This window comes from Amblyomma americanum, chromosome 9 (assembly GCF_052857255.1).
Source record: "Amblyomma americanum isolate KBUSLIRL-KWMA chromosome 9, ASM5285725v1, whole genome shotgun sequence".
Lineage (NCBI taxonomy): Eukaryota > Metazoa > Arthropoda > Arachnida > Ixodida > Ixodidae > Amblyomma > Amblyomma americanum.
The window spans coordinates 85,305,262-85,325,651 of record NC_135505.1 but is presented as its reverse complement, the minus strand read 5'-3'; the positions used below and the strand labels follow the sequence as shown (position 1 = coordinate 85,325,651).

At 45.4% G+C, this 20,390-nt stretch overlaps 1 pseudogene; it reads right to left on the bottom strand.

Annotated features, from left to right (window-relative positions):
* The window catches only part of LOC144103480 (uncharacterized), a 49,529-nt pseudogene extending 29,844 nt beyond the window's left edge, over positions 1 to 19,685 (bottom strand).
* Between the last annotated feature and the right edge of the window lie 705 nt (positions 19,686 to 20,390).

Genomic DNA, 20,390 nt, shown 5'->3' with positions numbered 1-20,390 from the left:
ACCATAAACTCCGAAGTGGTCCTCAGCAGTATATAGGCACTGCAAATCTAGACCTCATTTTCTTGTCACAAATTGCCCAGAGGGATTCTGATGTGCCAAAGTTAGCACAGAGTCATTAGAAATTCAGAGCATCAGACTCGCAGTTTGAAAGGATATAAGCTTGAGGATATTATCTGCGTAGTTTGGCAGCAGTTGTCCAAGCAGGTTGTTCCTCTATCATCTAGCAGACCATCTCCGGCTAATATGTTTGATTTGCCTAAAAAATAAAACACGTAAAAGCAGAATGTACACAATGAAAAGTGTCAGTTACACAAAGCAGGGTTTAAACTGCAACCACTTGTGCATGGGTCAGGCAGAGAATATTGATTGTGGTCAAGTACCATGGCCCCTTAATGTCTCAGCAGCAGCCATAAAAATGTAAGAATACCTTTAACCTTGCGATAAGCCCATGTCAGCAGAGAGACGACTCCCATACATACGAGCGCCGTGGTGTGATGCATCTAGGGAACGCTGACGCAGACACCTGGCTAAGGTAAAACTCAGATCCACCACTTCAAGGAAGTGCCACGAGCCATCAGAGTGCAACCTAAATTGCACATCATACATGTTGAAGCTGTTGCCTATTTTATCAGCACAACACGCATTATGCATTTCAAAGCAAAGTTATCCTTGTGGATGTCATCTCCAAGACCAGTTTGGAAGTACAGTTGATAATATGTAGTCATATGCAGCTTGAACCCGAGCAGTAAAGTACCATTACCTGCACATGTTAGTTACAGAAGTGCTCCCATGACTAAGCCTACAAGCTGGAAGAAAACTTTCACTGTGTTGCTACTGGAAAAAAACTGGATAGGACACACGAGGGTTACTGAGTTAATAAGCATATATGCCGAATGGGTCATTCTCTAGTTTACATTCAGCGTACTAAGGCTAAATGCGATTGAAGTGCTCTACCACTTTAATTTTCACATGGAAGGTAGCTATTCGGATAGCTATAACAGGTCAATGTCCATATATGAGGAATTGGTCATTCTCAACTTTACATTCATAGATCCCTAGAAGCCCTCGTACTACTCCTGGTGCAGTGGCAGAGCTGTTAGGCGAAGTGTCACTGCCCTGCTATGGCAGCTGCTGCTATTGGTGCGACTTGGTTTGCTTGGGTCTCTTAATGCGCAACCTCTTGCGAACCTGTCACTGTCGGCAGGTTGCTAGGTGCATGTACGTGCATGTACGCACACATACAAACTGGGCAGGTTCCCCATAGCCCGGTGGGTGGCGAGCAACCAGTGAGCAGCCTGGCACAAAGCAGGTTTCAAACAAAACAGACAGCCAAGCACCAAACAGCTAAATGCGGGGAATGATCATTATAAGTGCTAACTTCTAACGTACACCAGCATCGTTCAATATGGCAGGTATCCCTGCATTTTAAAGTAGATCATTTCGTGCAATCAAAGGGTAGCATGCATGTTTCAATCCTGGGACGTGGCTATTAGAACACGGAAAATAGATCTTAGAGTTGTATGTCATGCGAGCATGCACAAGGGGATAACATCCATATACAAAAAAAGCCTAGTGATATACAGTAACTAGTGGCTGTTTTTACCAGTTTTCGATGCAAGCTGCTAGCTACAGCCATCGGGATATGGCTCATCAGCTGCCACAAGTCACAATAGTACACCGTGAACTGTATTCAGACATACTGCTACAGATTTCACAAAAGAACGCACGTTTCACAGCAACTCGAAAGAACTAACTGTTGCATTTGCTATGCGATTAAGGACACAGAAGAATGCGTCCATCCAAGAACTGCGAATGGTAAGATCTCTATGCACCTGCCGTCTTTTGCTAAAGCACGCTACAAGAGAAATAGTGTGGAAAGCTCAGTGGAGACTGAGTCAGTGATATCATCATGGTTGAAGACAAACACACTTAATGAATTTAGATAGGTTGATATCCGTTCCAGCCTGTATTGCGTTTACTTGTTTCACAGATGCAAGTGTTGAAGTAGCCGGCTTAATAAAATAACTCCGGCAAGTTTCACTGAAGCACATTAGTCTGCAATTGCATCTATACATTTTTGCAGCTTTAGAGGTTAAGGCGTGAACAAGACCGAATCTGTCGTGACTGTGCGGTGGTCGAAATTATTCCGGAACGCTCCACTACGCGTTTACCTGCTGCGGTGGCTAAGTGGTTAGTGCGCAGCTGGGCAAATGAGCCGAAGTCCCCATGTTCTAACCCGACCGCAGTGGCGGCATTTCGACTGAGGCGAAGCGCAAAAGGCTCCCGTGTGCTGTGCATTGTCACTGTGCGTTAAAGATCTCCCAGGTAGTCGAAATTATTCCAGAGCCCTCCGCTATGGGTTTACACGCTGCGGTGGATAAGTGGTTGGTGCGCTGGATGCTTTCCCCCACCCCTTTGAAAAAAAATGCGGTGACAGCTTATGAGGTGGCTCCATTGCCTAAACAGCAAACAGCCAGTGACGAACACACAATTTCGGCCTGCTGGAAGAACAATGTGGACGTAAACAAGGGGAATGCATGTTGGTATTGAAACAGTGAGACCACTAATGAAAACAAAAGGATATAACCTGTGGCAAGTCAGTTGGTATCCAAAAGCAATGTCGGAAGAGACTCGCCTTCTCCTATGGACATGTCAGATGTGCATTAACTACAATTCACCATGCAATAGGCGGGATATTCACACTATTGCTTGCACTGCCAGTGACATGACCCCCCCTCCTCTTTCTTCAGAAACCCCATGCGAAAGTCTACAAGTGGGCTTTCGTTAAGATCTTAGTTTCCCCAGAGATAGCGTAGCTCATGCTACAAGAGTTGTGAAGATGACCGAACGAATGTCATGGGCGTGGGTGTTAAGCATGTATCACGTTACGGATAAAACAGAGAAAGAACGCAGGCATTCACGTATTGACTGTTAAAAAAGAATGGTTGGCCATCCAGTTTTCATCACGTGCGATATGCAGGAAAGTCCACAAAGAGAATTCCACAGCAAGTTCATACCTCGCAGAGTCCAAAGGTGACCAGCCCACACTATAAATGATGCAGAGGATGCCTTTGTACTCTTCCCATGACACTTAAAAGGTAAATTTTCAGAGGTCCCTCCACATGCCTTGCTCTGGGAACTTCTAAACAATATGTGCAGGAATGTCGTTCCTGTTATTTACTACTAAATATTTATTTTTATTGATTGATTATGTTAGTTCAGATATTATGGTTTTTCCACACCTGTAATATAAATATACGACTATCCATTCTTTCTCTGTCAGCACTGCCATAATCAACAAAGAAAAAGCCTTCGAGTCCCTGTCAGGAGTTGTGTTTAATGGCAACAATACAACTCTGAACTGCAGAGTAGTGCACTACACAGAGCAATACCAGCTCACTCAAATGCAGGCAAAGAGCCAACTGTGATGCACATGACTTCAACATACAAGAATGCTCATCCATACCAAAACTGTACCCGTACCCATGTGTCCTCTGGCTGCCAACTTAGCACCAAAGGTCCATAACGTCCCAGAAAGTGGTGTCACAAGCATACTGACACTAGACTGCAAGCATTGTGCACTGTTACACTGCAGCATATTTCAGCACACAACTACAATGGTGGTCCAAAGTTGATCGGAGGAGGACCCAATCATTGTGTGGTGTAAACGGATCGTGCTTTTATGCTATAGCAAGTGTGTGAGCATTCATCACCTGTGATGATGCATTTCAAGGTTGTGGGGCGTACGCTGGAAACCCCCAGTCTTGCATTGCACAGAGCCAGAAGTAATTTTTGTTTTGTCTATTCAATTTTAAAACAGAGAGCGAGAACCATGACCTTCATGCCGCTGCTTACCAGCCTCTTCCTTTATCATGAAATCATGTGTCAGCAGAACTGAAAAACAAGTGCCCTTTATGCAGTCAGAGATAGGGCATCATGTGTAAAGAGTTGGTTTTGTAACTGAGACTGGCTTTGTAATCGTTCTTTGAGTACACATGGTGCAAGGCAGTCTACAATGTAGGACACCAATTTCACTTCCTCAAACCTAAGTGCAGTTATGGATAAATATATACGTCATTTACTTGAACCTGAATGAACAGCCGTTGACACCCCAGTCAGGCAGTCCACCTCGGAACTATGAAAAAGATGGTAGCATGAGTATGCATTTCATAGTGTCTGAAATCGATCAGACCAACACCTGTGTGTATGCCCCACAGTGCTGCCCACAAAAAATTAGCCACAAAGGACAGGCAGCACTTGCAGTGCAACTGTGTGTGAGATTCAAAGAATATTTTATTTATTTATTTAGGAATACTGTCAACCCTCAGTTGAAGGTCATTACAGGGAGGGATGTTACACTTTAACACGTTCATACAAGAATAAGCAGCCAGATACAAAAAGAAATATGTACATGCAATACAGTGGCCCACAGATACAACAGTGGAAAACATTGAGAGGACTGCACATTGTGCAACAAATAGAAAAACAGGTGTTATCTTTTTTAATTTACCAAGAAGGTTATGATACTTCGTTAATAGAATTGATGTATACAAGGGTATGTGTATGTAAAAGGGCGGTTGTTGGGAGAACAAAAAATTCATAAATTTTTTCCAAAGCAACCAACAAAACTGACACGTTCGTCAAATGAATGAGGAAAATCCCCCAAGGTGAAGTAGATTGTAATAAGGAAGTTATTAGTCATTGGCACTGACACAAGCGCAGCCTTACGGCTACAAAGGAAAGCTGTACAGCTTCTACAGATGCCTCGTAGTTAAGGAAAAATTTGTTGGTAGAGCAACCGCTCCGGAGACGCGGCGGTCCCAGGTTCGAACCATGGACCAGGACGTTTTCTTTAACTGCAAGGTTTCCGCGGAGGCTGTATCGGTTTCTTTTTGCAGCTGAAGGGTCCACTTAGGTTGATGCCAAGGAGTAATTACTCCTTTATTACACCAAGTCGGTCTGCCACTGTTAAAGCAATGCGATCAGTCAGAATGGCCTTGCTGTGAGGAACAGCACCGAGAGATGAAGAGAACAATAAAAATTCTGTCTTGGATGCAAGGCACAATGATGTCTGTGCATGTTCAAAGTATAATAGTAACAAAAAAATAACAGCACCTTATTGAAGCAGGCTATACCAAAGAACTGCACTGCTTTTGAATTTTAATCGACAATATGCCAAGCGAGTTTCACAAACAGCCAGAAAACATTCAACATTTTGTAATGGCAAATGCAGTAAATGCTCACGCGCACTTGGAAATTTCACGCAACTGACCTAAATTAGGAGCTTTGCAATACAGTACAAGATTACAGCATGTTTCGTCTGCAGTACGTACAGCATTATTTCAATAACCATAGACCATGGCAGCTCATTATCATTAATGCCTTACATGAATAGATGAGCCAGGAGCACCAATGCAACAAATATCAATCAATCTATTTTCCCATATAACAATACAGATGAATGCGTTGTAGAACAAATCTGCCAATGAGCAGCTTTACAGGTCTACAAACCTGATGCTCAGTAGGGAGGCAGCACTGAAAGTTACACAATTTTAAAACGAAGACAAAGACATCAAGGAATCATCAAAGAACACACAAAACAGCAATGTGCACACAGAAGTAAACTTAAGCTATGTTATTTAAATAAAATGTGTGAAGTTCTTGGAGCGAACAAGAAAACAAATCGAAATTAATCAGGGCATAACTGTTAAGAAATGGAAGAGTGTAATGAAAGCATTGTTTTCCTACGTTCAGTGGAGGTGTTGGCACTATCCATTCCTCGCCATGTCTTGTTGGATAGCCTAATGTTTTTTCCTTAGTTCAGCTAATTTCCTGAGGTTAGTTATATCATTCCTAATTTGAGTTTTAAAGAAGATGCTGAGGCGATATTTATACAGAACATCACTCTAGAACTGCTAAAGGCTGCACTCGGATGTCGGTACGAAGAATTATATGCATGTCGAAGATACTTTTTCTGGAATAAATAAATACGTTCAAGATTAGTGAATGTTGCAGTGCCCCAGACTTACTGGTAATAATTTAAATGTGAAGATTGAGTTGTAAATTTTCATTTTAATTTGTGTTGCAAGGATATCTTTTAAATCACTTATTGCACCAGTGATTTGAGGAATTTTTGCAACACGTGATTAGCATGATAGTCGAATGACATACTGACACAGTGCATTGCGCATTTTCGCTTAGTGCTGTCCTGAAGCACGCGCCGTCTCGAAGAAGAGGAAGCGGAGGTGTGAGCGATCTTGAGCTATGATGCAGACGTTCGTCGGATCCTGCGTTCCTGTGTTCAGTGATCACCGCATTCACGCGTGATATTTTGGAGGAGATGCTGGGTAGTGCACCCCATGCTCAGGACCCCTCCAAGAAGCCAGGACTCCAGCCCGCTTGACACCTTGAGAGGCGAAGTTATGCCCACCCATCAAAGTAGCCAGCGGCTGCAAGGACTGCGGGCCTCTGCAGTCTCGTCCGACCGCCAGAAAACTGACCTCAGCGCGACCATCAGTGCCCACAAACACCTCCGTCATCCCTTTGCCGTCTGTCGTGCTGCAGCAGCCACGCGAACCACCCACCTTTCAAGGTTTCCCAGGTGAGGACCCGGAGGACTGGCTCGAGAAGTTCGAGCGCATAGCCCAATACAACAGGTGGGCTGACGACTCGAAGCTGCAGCACGTGTTTTTTTCACTGGAGGGTGCAGCTCGTATTTGGTTTGAGAACCGAGAAGCCACAATAACAACATGGGGCTCCTTCAAGACTCAGTTTTTGCAGGCTTTTACCACCGTCCTCAGGAAAGAACATTCCGAGCTGCTCCTCCAGATACGCGTCCAACTACCAAACGAGACCGTCCTCGTTTACTCCGAGGACATGGCGAAGCTCTTCCGCCGGGCTGATCCCAACATGTCTGAAGAGAAGAAGCTGCGTTTTCTCATGAGGGGCATCAAGGAGCAGATCTTTGCTGGGTTAGCTCGAAGCCCGCCCAAAACGGTCGCCGAATTTGTTTCCGAAGCCACTACGATGGAAAAGATGCTCGACATGAGATCCAGACAGTACGAGCGTCCGCCGTCGCTGATGTCTACCAGCGGTGTCAATGCTTCTAGCCACGACATCCTTCGGGAAACCATCCAGACCGTCGTACGCGAAGAGCTTCAAAAGCTCTTTCCAGCCCCGGAGTCGCCGCACGTTTCTTCCATTTCGGACATTATTCGTGAAGAGGTCCAACAGGCGCTCACGCCGCCAGCCCCTCTTCACCCGAACACAACACCCCAGATGATGACATACGCTGCAGCCGTTCGCCATCCACCGCCGCCTCGAAGTCACCCGGATACACCTGGCCACATTCACCACCAACCACACCCACCTCACCCTTCTCAGGTTCTCCCTCGGAAGAGCGACGTCTGGCGTACCGCCGATTATCGCCCTCTGTCCTATCACTGCGGCGGGCCCGGTCACGTCTACCGCAACTGTCGTTACCGATGTATGGGTCTGCAGGGATATCGTGTCGATGCGCCCCGACCGCAGCGTGGTCAATGGCCTCCAAAAATAAGCGATTACCTGGCCGCGACACCCGAAGCACCACACTGCTATGCCTGAGGTTAGTTACGTCGTTCCTAATTTGAGTTTTAAAGATGATGGTGAGGCGATATTTATACAGAACATCACTCCAGAACTGCTAAAAGCTGCACTCGGATGTCGGTACGAAGAATTATATGCATGTCGAAGATACTTTTTTGGAATAAATAAATACGTTCAAGATTAGTGAATGTTGCAGTGCCCCAGACTTACTGGTAATAATTTAAATGTGAAGATTTAGTTGTAAATTTTCATTTTAATTTGTGTAGCAAGGATATATTTTAAATCTCTTATTGCACCAGTGATTTGAGCAATTTTTTGCAACACGTGATTAGCATGATAGTCGAATGACATACTTCATGAAAATATCGCCCCGAGACATTTGAACTGTTCCACTATTTCTACAGGACGCAAGTTTAAAATAATATCTTCATGCGATGGTATGAGTATTTTTTCACCTGAACATGACCTGTTTAGGCTTACACTCATTTACCTGCACTAAACTGTGGACCAATCCTCCAGAGCTTTCATTGTGGTATTACACTGATAGATAAGGTAATGAATGCCATTACCAGCAAAAAATAGACCCGTATCATTACCACAGATGACAAACTTTGCACTATTACTAATAATGACAATATCATTTATGTAATTAATAAACAGTAAAGGCCCAAGTGTACTCCTTTGAGGGACACCACATAAAAGAGGTTTCGGTTCAGACTGTATACCATCAATTAATACCACTTGCTGTCTAAATGATAAATAAAAGTTACTTGATAGTTTTTCCTCGGATGTCATAGCACTGCAAATTATTTAGCAAGATTTTGTGATTTACCAGGTAAAAAGCCTTAAAAAAATACACAAAAACTCCATTAACAATGCTTCTGTTCTCGAGCTGCCTTATAACGTACTCTTTTTGTTGGAGTAAAGCAAGCTCAGTTGATTTGCCTTTGCAGAAACCAAAATGAAATGGAGTTCGCAGATTAAATTTATTAAGGAAATTTGACATTCTTTGATGAAGCATTTTTTCAAAGGCTTTTGAAAACACTGGCAGAATCAAAATTCGTCTGTAGTTTCCAAGGACATTTCTATAGCTGAATAGCTGAATCAAAGTGAAATAATCACAAACAGCTGATATTCTGACAACAAAAACAGAGAAAAAATGGTGTGGACCTAATAGTCTACAAATATTACAGCATTTATAACCAGCAGACACAATCTGCTAAAAAACGGCGATGGAGATTGTGGAGTTCATTGACCTTTCCGTGAACTCGTTGGTCTTGTGTTCGCAAGGAAGGCCGCTCCAGTGGGGTCGGAAGTCGTCAACAAAGGGACCCGTCCCGTCCCGGCCTCCCCTGCTTGCGGCGGACGTCCTTATTTCCTCCGCGCGGTCACAGGCACAGCCCGTCTTAAGAAGTCTAACCATGTAAAGGTGTCGACATGTGTGCGTTGTCAAGGGGTTGCTGAGGCTTCGGGAATGCACGAGATACGGCTGAGTATTAGCCGTGTGACCGGAAACCCACTATTCCCGTAAAGACTGTCTTCTTCTCTTTCGGTGTGTTCTGTAAAACCCTGCAGTAATCGTCTCGTCGGCATATACTTGTTGCGTGTGCGAAAGAGAAAACATATGTTAGGAAAGTGGTAACCGCTGTGACGTGGGTGCCGTGGAAGAGGGTGGTCACGTTTGTGCTGTTTCTGTATTTTATTGCAACCTCTCCTTTCCCAAATGTTTAACCCATACTCTTTCCCCAATCTGTGATTAGTTGGCGGAAACCTTATTTTTCTTTCCCTAACCACTGATTGGTGAGGTGTGTCGCTTGTAATCTTATTGGTGGCTGTCCGCGCTAAGGGCGGAGACAGAGGGTTTAAAAACCCGGGCAGAGACAGAGGATTTAAAAACAAGCGCTCTGGATTGAATGGGGGCTGAATTCGTCTGATCAACGGTTTAGTCATGTAAATAGTTTTCTCCTTGCTTTGTTTCCTGTTTTACTTATGTAGTAAATAAATAGTTAACCTTCTCCTTTCCTCGAGTAACATGAATGTTTGCGAGTTAGAACCACCGGGTCATCAAGAAACCCCGATTTCATCATCAACAAACCACCTGAAGGGGGAAACTCAACTGAGATGTTGGTGAACTTTTTTGTTACTTTTCATTCCAAACAACGCAGAACTCTTGAAACCTGCAAACTAACACAAGACGTATCAATTTGAGGCTGAAAACCTACCGTATTTACATGATTGTAAGTCCACTGATCCCTCTACATCACAATTCTGAAATAAGGAAAAAAAACTTGGCGGACGTTTATGCTTGGCCTTTAATAATACAACCCAATAGAATTATCCTGCGGTCCCCGCTTATCACAAGCTGCTATCGGCTGCCATGCGCGGGAGCTCCCGTGGGCATATACCACGACGAAAATGTATTAGTCAATGGACTACTCGCGTCCACACTTGCACCATCGTCCTTACTAGTGCTGCTGTCGTGATCGCTGCTGCGGTCGCACAGCTCGTCGTTCTAACATCGTCATGCAGCGAAATCCTGCACTTCGCAAACAGCCACTTCACGACATCACGTGGAAAAGCTGAAAATTTTGCCCCGCTGCAGGTGCTACAACTGTACCACCCATTGCGAACGTCCAACTTGCAGCCCGGCGCGCAGTTCATTACGTCGGCGTAAAGAATGACAGCCATCTTGAATGTAGCTGTGAACGAGCGCTGGTCGCTTACCGGACCCGGAGCACAACTGACAAAGCACGACTACATTAAAAACTTGTGAAACGCGGCCGGCAATAGTCAAATGCGTCAGAGCCAAAAGGAAACTACGTGTGAGCAGTGTCAGCTCTTCCGTCAGCTATCGACTCTCCCTAGTGGAACTGCGGTTCCGAGTGGGGGGTACCGCCAGGATTGGAACAGCGGCCCTTCCATCAACTATCAAAGCTCCTTAGAGTGACGAATGTGCGCTTGAAAGTAAAAAGAAAGAGTAAAAAGCAAATGCGTTATCAGCCGTTGCCGCTCATCAGCAGATGCAGTCTGCGGCCACGTGTGGAGAGTGGGCTGGTGCCAGTTTGCTGCTTATCGACTGCCGCCACCGGACGCCGCGAGCGGCATGGGGATGCTGGTTCTGCGCATTGATATAGCAGCTGCTCAAGGCCAGCACCAAGAGCGATGCGACGGAGCCACACAGCAAAAATGCAACCACGCTGTAGCATGCCTGATATCTCTGATGCTTTGGTTTCGAGTTTAAGTCGACCCCCCCACTTCGTGTTTTCAACTTTTGAAAAATAGGTCAGCTTACAATCGTGTAAATATGGTATTTGTCCCCATTCATTCCTGTCTCTAACACTGTTTTAATAAACACACAAACATTTCAACAGCAGGAGATTTTCCTGTGCTGTAAATTATAGGAGCAGCGATATTATTGAGCGAATTTAAAATGAGCATGACTAAAAATAGCCCCATCAGGCTCAATGATTAAAAAGAAGTGCCAAGCACCCTTTGACACCCCCAAATGTCTTCACTGAGGCAGGCCAACAACTGGCACCAGCCACAAATAATGCATATAATGTTACTGAAAGGCATAACAACTGTCTGACAAGTACAACAAAATGAACAAAAAATCACAAATTAAACTAATGATACAGGTTAACTACTAACACCTTTCATAGGTAATCTCGTTACTTTGCACACAAAAACGTAGCTAGCAAAACATTGATAAGGGGCATCATAGACCACTGCTATTCTTTGTGAACCACATCCTTGTGGTGTTACAAATTTTCCCTCCTAGAAATTGTCTTTTGGCACAAGTCACATTAGAAGGGCTTTTTGCCCTTATGGGATCTCACATGCCTCACAAGGTTTGAGTGTTCTGGAAAGGCCAAGGGGCAGAGCTGGCACCGATATGGCTTTTCACCTGTGTGGGTACGGATGTGCACAACCAGGCTAGCCTTATACTGAAAGCTGCTACCACAATGGTCACAATGATAAGGACGTTCACCAGTGTGAGTGCGCAGGTGTGCTACTAGGGAATTCTTTCCTGCAAAGCTCCTATCACAGTGGTCACAATGATAAGGACGTTCACCAGTGTGTGTACGCAGGTGTGCCACCAGGTTAGTCTTCAATGCAAAGCTGCTACCACAGTGGTCACAATGATATGGGCGGTCACCAGTATGGACTCGGAGATGAGCCACTAGCTGGGATCTGAATTTGAAACTTTTGCAGCAGTGGGTGCATTCATGCAGATTCTTTCCTGTGGGTTTACCCTGGTAGTTACCCATGCCAGAAGTAGGTTCCACGGAGTGGCTGAGAGGATGCATTTGATGGGGAGAATCTTGGTCAGGAGATGCACAGTGTCCTCTCTGCATGACGACTGAACCTGCATTTTAAAGGTAGAATACTTTCAGTAAAATACACAAACCAACAGTCCACAGTTCACTTGGAGCTAGGGATACGAGATGAATGTGGAGAACACACTCATCAAAAGCTCTGGATGTTTACCGTAACTTTTAATCAGTAGATTAGCATTAAGGAGAATTCAGGTCAGCAGCAAGACGTCCCTACAGTGAATTCTGCATGCAGTTGAAAAGAACATTCTAACTGCTATAAACATCATCATTGCCAAAAAAATAGGGCAGCCATTGTAATCCATGCAAAGTAATTTCTTTTACCCTTGCACTTGCATTACTGACATCACGACAGACACTGTCTTAAGTACACCCATGTGAGCTTAGTAACTAAAGGAGTGGCAGTCAGCCATGTTTAGCATATCCCCACGGTATTTGCTTTGTTTACTCCTCAGGCAGAGCCTAAGAGGAAAAAAAGGCCAAAAGAGAAAAGTCTGACGAGGCCTTGACTCCTGCAAAAGTTTTCGCATCAAAGAAGAGAACTCACACGGGTGACAGTTCAGTCAGGAGTTCACATATCATACAAAATATTTTCCAAATATCAAAGCCAAATATCATTTTCATGCACCACGGTTCATTGAACAGCAGTTTCCATGTCCTTTACGCTACTCATTGAAAGACATCCTTCAGGAAAGCACTAATGGAGAAAAACTACAGATTCCAGCTGCCGAGTTCGGCCCAGGAAGTTCACCACATTTGCGGTCCCTGGTGCTCACGCCTGCACGTGAAAGCAAGATTATATTCACTGAGACACAAGTCTATAGAAGCCACAGCTCATTTCGTTACATGCATGAAACAGTGATTATAGAACACAATCTCGCACATCTGTGCCAGGCCATGTAAATTGAGAAGGGCGAGATTAAAAAAAATAGATAACTCCAAATCAAACACTCCTGACTTCTAATTCTACGTGCAGGGGAGAACTGCACTTACTCTCACAAAAAACTGACGATTGGCAACAAATTCAGACATATTTGATTCAAGTCAACAGCCACCTTCTTGACCTGTTCACTTGTACAATTACTGGCATCATCGGAAGGGCCGTACTAGTCAGCCTGTGCAGGCTCAACAACTCATGAGTGTCAGTTATGCTTAATGACGCAGCATTCCTAGAGCACTCTTTTCTTTACTGGACCTCTGATACTCTTTGCACTGTGCATAGGAAAAAACTTCCAGATAATGGCTACTGGTAGAAAAGCTTTGATTACATCTGCCCAGCAATGTTGCCAATTTGCCCTAACATGGTGTTTCCCCTGCAGTGTCTCCAAAAGTGATATTAACCAAGTTAGTAGCGGCACATCTGAAAATGCACACTACTGTGTCTCGAGTGCACTTATAGCATACCACATTTACTTGTGTGAGACCCCCACCTATATTTCTGGGATGAGAAATTGGAAACAGAACACAATAAACTGTCATACCAAGTTTTTCAATGCACTACTGATGGTAATCAGTAAATCAGCACTGCTTTGAAGGGTTTAAGGTGACAGGCTTTTTTAATACCATGGACAGCATGGAAGAAGCCAATCTCTGGCAACATGCTGATGATAGATGCTCATCGGACAGCAACGAGAGTGGAAGTTGGTGATGACGATGAATATTAATAGCGCAAAGGCAGCTTAGGCCAAAGAGCACCATGGCATAAGGCACTTTCGTCTAGGTATGGAGGTGTGAAAGACCCTCTTCCAAGCATTACATCCTGTATATGCCATGGGGAAAGCTTGTACAGTGAATCACTGGTGGGTGCTCAGTGGGACTGGGATTCTAAACCGCACATCCTGCATAAGAGGCACATGCTCATATGAGTAGGCCTCCACTGCAGGGAGTGAATGCGGCAAGATATAGAGAATAAAAGTGCAACTTGTCACTATCTGCTGCATTATTAGAAGCAGAATTGCAGCATTAATACACTGCTTTTATGAGGATTTCATAATTCATAAAGACCTGACTTGTGCGAGGGCCCCACTCGGGCAAAACTAAAAAGAACACTGCAGGTAAGTGAATCTGGTAAAACCAGAGCTGCCTTGTGCAATAATGTGCAGCATCAATAGACCATAGAGTTCTACAGAAACATTGGGGAAGCAATTGTTTTCAAACAACTTCACATTGTAAGGAAAAAATTCCAGCACGAAGTTCATTGAAATTCTATCCCGTTGGGCAACGAAACAGGCTTGGACGTCCTGCAGACATTTAGGACGTCCAGGAGATGTCCACGGGACAGCCAACAGAGTTTCAATGCCCAGTGGGATACCACCACCACGAATTGAAATTCAAACAATGAAATACAGAGGTGCAGAAGAGCATTCACTATCACGAGAAAACTAAAAAAAAATCTTTGTCACAGTACATCCCATACAGATAAATATTGCCGCCTATTAAAAACGGCTCAAAACAGAATGGCAGATGTCAGAGTGCAGTTCAATGCACAAAGGAATGAATACTGTTCTGACAGAGTCAGTAATGCTATGTGCATGAAGAAAGAAGGTCCGTCATTTGTGACCAACCAAGAGCAATAACAGAGCACTCTTCAACAATGGAAAGAGAATTCCCATAAACCAGTGAACAGCAGCAAATAACGTACCATGTAGAATTCAACACACAATACCTAGAGCACAATATTGGCAGAGCTACTCTCTTCACAAAGCCCCAACCAGCAGATAAAGCAAGAGTGTAAAGTGATGGAGTCATATTGAATAACGTAAGCAAGAATTTGCCCATTCAAGGCTGTACAGCACAAGAATCAAGATAAAAATTGATGCATGCATCAAACACTCATGCACCAAAAAGGCAATTATTTAAACGTATTTAGTTTTCACCCTTGGTATTTCATCTTCCAATGAAAAACACCAAATAATATAGAATAAGTGAAAGAATCAATACGCACACTACTGAAGCACGAGGGTGATCTCCAGCTGCCTATCTTTTATCTATTCTGGAAGTAGCAAAGTCACTTGACAATCGACTCTTGACACCGACTTTTTTCCAACACTATGCAACATCTCCTTACTGTTATAGCTGCCCAGAAACAAATGCCAATTTCACCCATTGCCACCTGTAATGCCCCATGGCCATTAAACCTCTTTGCCTACCCTCTCCACCTTTTTTTCATGGAGTGCTTGGCTTGCCTTGGATAGCTAGAAGACCAGCTGAACCTTGTGCGCCAGGCCTACTCCGTTCATGGTGCTTGATTTTTAGTGACCAAATAATGCATTTGTAATGCTACTACTAAGTGCACATCACAAGAATAAATACACAGGTCGGAAGCTCTGCTTGATGGCTATGCATGCCAGGTGTTCTGTATGTACCACAACTGAAATGGGAACCTCACTGAGAGCTCAATGAAAACTGTTCACCCAATGGACAATGATTTCTGCTCCAAGACTCTTGAGCCAAAAAGAAAAAAAGAACCTCGTGCCCTCTCAGCAATAGCAACCCCTGAAGGTGCAACTATGCAGTCATCCCTTATTCCTTTTCCAAAACCTGTTGTCATTCCTGTGGAAAGATTTATATTGCTTACGAAACAAGTTCAACAAACAAAATTTCTCCTTTGAGGACAGTGCCCTTTTTCCTTATAATTCAGATCAAATAACTACATCAAAACCATTTCGATCCCACTTTGTACATAGACACAATGCACTGAAACCACTGCACATGCAATTTTCTAGGTTGTGAGCATGAAGCAATGGAGTCATGGTAAGTTGCCAGGTGTGGTATTCAAGGTTTCTTCCTGTGGAACCTTGTATGCATTGGCTTTTCAATAATGGCCTGCTAAATAATGAAGAAAAAAAGAGTCAATTAAAAAAAAATCCCACAAACAGCGGTGCCTGCGTGCTTTTGTATAAATTACAATTCACAGAGCAGAAGCGAGAATTTACAAAAACCACATCTGACTGCACATTCTGTCATTTTATTACTTCTGAAGGGACAAGGGTTTATTGACGACAAAGGCAGAGAGGTTGGCCTGAAAAATATCTGGCCTGCTACTCTGCACTGCGGAATGGGAAGAGGAGAAAAAGAACGTCACGATGGGGGATGATGATGATGGGAGGAGGCACATGAAAAAATACATAAAAATATTTTTAAGAAAAACAAGGCACACTTTCTAACATCACAAACACGAGGCAAGGTCCGTGTCGCTTAAAAAGCGTGAGAGCGCCCGCGTTGCCTGTACAGTTTTCAAACTGTCTGGTCAAGCGGCGAGGATCAAATCCTCCAAGAGAGGCCTTGTGTCCACAGACTTCAAAGCAGATGCGAGCATGAGTCTTTCACGTGCATATGCTGGATACGCGACTAAAACATGTTCTATAGTCTCTAGCACGCCACATGTGGCACAGTCCGGGGGTCCGCTTGTCCTATTAAGTGCAAGTATTTGTGCGTGAAGGCGACATTTAAACGGAATCTATGAATTATGCACGCAATAAGGCGTGACAAGGAACAGAAAAGGTCATCGCCGGATCTAGCCATTTAAGGCGGATGTGTCGAGTGTCTGGCAGGGCCCAGTACCTAACCGTCGCACTTCTCATTGATTCCAAAAGAAGACAAGCGGTGTCCGGTCTAAAGAACGGCACAGCTGTACGCAGGCCAATGCTGAAGGCGGTCCTTGCTTCAGCGTCGGCGGTCTCACTTCCATCGAGTCCGCAGTGTCCAGGGATCCACTGAAACACTATACGGTGGCCTTTTTCCTGAGCAAATGACAGGAGACTAATAATATCAAAAGCCAGAGCTTGGTAGGCGACGTGGCGTAGGAAGCATCCCAAAATTTGTAGCGCAGATTTACAGTCAGTGAAAATGCACCACTCCTGAGGCGATTCTCCAGAGATGTGGCGAATCGCTTCCTGAAGGCCCACAAGCTCTCCAGTGGTTGAAGTAGACTTGTGTCCTAAAATGAATCTGCAGGTCATTCAGGCATACTGAAGGCTGAACCATCACCCATGGTGGCTGCAAGGAATGATGCGACAGGGCATAGTCTGATGGCAATTCGGATTGATGGAAGCGCAGTGCACGTGCAAAACTGCTGTCCGGTCACTCATCAAAAATCTTCGCCAGCGGGTGACAGCGGTGCCATATAAGCACGCGTAAATATGCACAAAGTGGTTCGTGTGACAGGTAGATCGATATTGAGTACGCATGAGATTCCTCAATTGTGCCTTTGTTCAAGGCACAACATGGCAATCCGAGGCATATCTTGAGTGCCTGTGCTTGGACACTCTCTAATGTCCACAAGCAGGAAATGCTCAGGGTAGAGAGTACAGGAAGGCTGTAACGAATGTAGCCTATAAAGAGAGTATAGTAAAGTCTTAGCAAGGAGCGCTCCGTTGGGCCCCATTTAATGCCTGCTACGAAGTGAAGGACATGGCAAAAAAGAGTCTTTTCTTTAGCATATTTATATGCCTCGACCATGACAGATCGCGGTCAATGATAATGCCCAAAAATTCTGTGATGGGAGAAGTACGGTGTTGCAACCCCTTGAAGTGTTACCAGGTAGTGGCAGACAGATTTGCGCGTGAATGCGACCACAGCACATTTTTCAGCTGCTAAGTACAAACCCTGACGTCGTAGGTACCTTGAATTAGATGACACAGCACGTTGTAATCTCGCGCGCATTTGCGGATGTGCCGAACCCGAAGCCCAGATGCAGATATCATCAGCAAAGGCACTGATGTGAATGTGAGTGGGAAGTTCACTCAGCAGTCAAATCAATGCCACATTAAATAGGGTTGGGCTGAGAACTCCTCCCTGAGGAACTCCATGGCAAACCTGATGATGGGTAGTCTCTCCATCAGGCGTAGACATGTAAATGGACTGGCCGTTGAGGTAGCTCACAATCCACGAGTACATCCGGCCGCCAACGCCTATGTCGTCAAGGGCATCAAGGATGGCATCATGAAGTACATTATCATAGGCCCCTTTGATGTCCAAGAAGACAGCAACGACGAGTCGGCGACTATGTTTTTCATGTTCCACCACCGTCGATAAGAGGTCGATAACACTGTCAATCGAAGAACGTCCCCGCCGGAACCCGGTCATTATGTCCGGATAGAGAGCATTCCACTCTAAAAAACCATTCAAGCTGTGCCAGCGCCATTCACTCCATAATCATACCGACGCAGCTTGCTAGTGCAACTGGCCGATATGAGGCAAGCTCAAAGAAGGGTTTCCAGGCTTCAAAAGAGCAACCAGGCAGCTGATCTTCCAATGTTCTGGAATGATTCCGGAAGCCCATGTATCATTGTAGTAACTGAGCAGCACAGTTCAGCCTTCCATGCCAGGGTGAGAGAGAGACGCGTACGAAATCCCGTCTGGACCAGGTGCAGATGCACGTCTACACGAGGAAAGAGCAGCTTCTAGTTCAGGCACGTCGTAGTGGTAGTCTGGTGAAGGTGGCACAAAAGCCTCCAAACTGTTTGATGCTACCGAAGTTGTGCCCACAACCATTTTGCAGAATTCTTCTGCTACCTCTACATTATTACGGCATTGGTAAACGGACAGGGCACGGAAAGGATACTGTTCTTGTGGGGGTGAATGCAAGCTCCTGGCTACATGCCAAATACCTGACAGCAGTTTTCGAAGGTCCAGCGATGAACAGAACTGGCTCCAATGTTGTCTTCCTAATCTCGCAAGGTAGCGCTTTATTTGTCGTTGAGCTCGGCGACAAAAGGTGAGATCATACGTGGATTTAGTTCTGCATTTCCTTTTGGAGCGCCGACGGACTGCGCGTAGTCTTTCGAATTGCACGTCAATAGTAGATCCTGGCGTAGGCGTACATATATACCACGTGGTCTCACCGAGAGAGGATGTAATCGGGCCTTCTATTTTAGACGGTGTGGTGAGGTCCACACAGGAAGACTCCACGGACGTCCTAAAGGCAGGCCAGTCTGTATATCGCATGCGAGACGAAGTAGTAGGTGCATACCCCTTGACGCATACATACGTTGCAATGTGGTCACTCCCACGTGTTTCCACGTCACTGCACCAGATGACTAAGACTGAAGACTTGCTGAAACAAACGCCAGATCCAAGCAACTGCTGTACGACGTGCCACGCAGAAACGTAGGTAAACAATCGTTGATATTGTTGCGGGAAAGAATATATTTACAGCTATGTACACCAGCGAAGGAACACCTACGAGCGGCACTCAGAACACAGTCAGAACTTCGTCTTTGTCTTCGTCCACCCGTTCATTCGCTCAGTCTCGTCGTCGTCTTCCCGCTTCAGGACCCCCGGCTGATGAGATGCCGTCTCGCGTTAGAGTGGAGACGTATGAATGTCGTGATAAGGTTTTAGGCGGCAGACAAGGACGACGTCGGTGGAGGGGCCGGAGGACAATGGCGAGCACGCAAGGGGTGCAATTTCATAGTTCACGTTGGTGACACGGCACACCACATGGTAAGGGCCCCAGTAGTGAGAAAGGAGCATCTCGGAGAGACCGACGCTGCGTGACGGCGTCCAGAGGAGGACGAGTGATCCGGGTTCATATTCAACCGCCCGGTAATGGTGGTCGTAGGCGGACTTCTGGGAAGCTTGTGAGGCACGGAGCCGACTACAGGCTATTTGGCGCGCCAGCGAGGCCTGGGCGATGGCGTTCTGAGCATAAGCAGTGGTGGCGACTGAAGAAGACGGCAGGAGTGTGTCCAAAGGCAAGATGGTGTGCCGACCAAACAAAAGGTAGAATGAATGAATGAATAAAAAACTTCATTGTATAAGGGTTATTTCTCGCAGCGTAGGTGGAGCCCTCAGTCCAGGGCCCCAGCGGCCTTTGCAGTCTTGCGAGCCCTGTCGATCAGCTTGAGCTGCTCTTCAGGCTTCGAGCTGGACAGCGCAGCCTCCCACTGCTCCGGTGTAGGTGTGTTGTTTATCGGCGCTGCCTGCATTTTCTGACAGGCCCATGTAACGTGGTAAAGCATTGCGTGTTCACCGCATAGCGGGCATTTGTTTTCATAAGTGGATGGATAGATTTTGCTGAGTAAACTCAGATTGGGGTATGTATTAGTCTGTAGTTGTCTCCAGGCAACCGACTGCTGTTTACTAAGGTCTTTGTGGGGAGGCGGGTAGGTCCTCAGGAGGGCTCGTTGGTGTTCTAAGATGGCTCCATACCGTCTAGTGACTGCGTCCAGTTCCCCTTCGGTGCGCGCCTCCCGGTTGGCGTATGCTCGGGCATTGGCGTCCGCACATTGGTTCCCTTTGACAGCCTCATGGCCTGGTGTCCACATGATGAAGCATCTCGTAAAAGTGATTGTCCTCGCCTTGAGTATGTAAATGGCTGCAGTGGATATGCGTTTACTGCTGTATCTTCTGCACGCCTCTTGCGAGTCTGTAATGATGTGTGCATGGGGCTCGTCACTCTGCTGGGTGATGGCGAGTGCAATTGCTGCTTCCTCAGCCTCGAGTATGTTGTTGGTTTTTATCGAA